Below are 1569 nucleotides of genomic sequence, written 5' to 3'. Positions count from 1 at the left end.
ATAGAAATGGGGTTCAGAAACTCCTCCTGTTACACCAGGAGGAAGCACCACACAGAAAACAGGCACTGAAAACCTCCTTCCCCCATTCTGATGGACCTGATGGTTGGTGTGTGAGGCTGGATTTTATAGCCCACAATTACTGCATGAGATTGGCACCCAAAAGCTCCCTTGGGTGGTGGTGGAAGTAGCAGTAGTTCATAATACTTGCAAGGCTCAAATACTAGGTTTCCTTGCCTCAAAGTCTGATGTGATTCATGCACATCTCCACCACCTTCCAAGAGCTTGTCCTAACACACCAGGGCCGAGTAGGCCTCCCATTCCCCCCGAAGCCATCGCATTTTGGCCACCAGGGAGTCAGGATTTATAGCATCCAAGAGGGAGATGAACTATTGATTCATGCTTAAGAAATTTGGCTGGGGACACAGGCATGGATGTTCCTACCACACTTACATTCAATTGAGATTGTTCACTGCAAGCCACTAAGTAAATGAAACAAAGGTAAGTCTCATGTCATTCAGACCCACATGATGCAATAGGACTCAGTAATAGCATAGAAATAGTCATGGAGAGACCTGCTGGAGGAAAAAGACACTTGGTGGAAGTCCAGATTCATCAGCTGAATGAGTAATTTGAGTTGGAGAAGAGCATTAGTGCTTGTACCGGGCAATCAATAGGAAGCAGAGCGCCAGCCCATTTAAAAGGCTCAGGCTGGCCTTAACCTCCTTGACAGAAAAATGAAACCAGTAACCTTGTTTCTGAGTCAGGTACCTTTTGTGAATTATACAGCCTTTCAAAGCATTGGCACCTTGTCTCAGTGCTGTGTTTTGCGGTCAGCACTGGAGCTTCTGGTGTAGATGAGTGGAAGCTGGGTTGTACTTAGCATTGTAAACATTCGCCTGTGTCTGAATAGCAAAATGCATGTGGCCTGCAAAATACCAACCTTTTATACTGGAGACAGAGATAACCAGTGCATTTGCAAGTTCCAGTCCTGAGAAATTACTCTGAGAAAGGTTTTGACTTCAATCCTGTATCAGTCTCTTTGTTGCTCATGCCAGAGCGAGTTATTAATCTGATCCTTTTCCTGCCAAGTTCAATGAGCATTTATTTACCTCTGCTGTCAGCAGGAGCAGGGCTGGGCTTGGTTCGTAGGCGTATGTATTCTTGTCTGCAGGTTCCTCAGCCACACTCATCATCACGATCTCTAGGCGCCTCTGCTGCTTATTTGTCCCTCAAAGAATGCAGCCTTGGACATGTATCCCCCTGCTCTTACCTCTGTGGAAGGGACAGAGTTGGCCCACCTTGCACTTGCACTCCCTGGTAGGCATGCCGCTTTTCCACAAGTGGGAAAAGGTGCTTTTCTCTCCAAGTGGAATAAAATCCGCAAGAGAAAAAATATATCAACACATTACACACATCACAAGGGAAGCAGAAGCAAAATGAATTCACTATTCAGGTTCGCCAGCCAGCAGTCTAGTAAACCCCTATTATTTAGGCATGCCACAAAAATAGTTCCCAATATTTTCTCACACTCTGAAGAACTTTTTAAGCGGTCCCTTTCCTGCCTTACTG

General features: G+C 45.6%; 1 protein-coding gene across 3 annotated transcripts in view; it reads left to right on the top strand.

The window, feature by feature from the left end:
- Positions 1-1569, top strand: part of FAM219A (family with sequence similarity 219 member A) — a 101978-nt gene that overhangs the window by 84470 nt on the left and 15939 nt on the right. The gene's annotated exons all lie outside the window — the stretch shown is intronic.

Source organism: Egretta garzetta, unplaced genomic scaffold (genome assembly GCF_000687185.1).
Source record: "Egretta garzetta isolate BGI_Z169 unplaced genomic scaffold, ASM68718v1 scaffold59, whole genome shotgun sequence".
In the NCBI taxonomy this organism is placed as follows: domain Eukaryota; kingdom Metazoa; phylum Chordata; class Aves; order Pelecaniformes; family Ardeidae; genus Egretta; species Egretta garzetta.
Note: the sequence above shows the minus strand (reverse complement) of the source record. Positions and strands in the feature narration are given on the sequence as shown.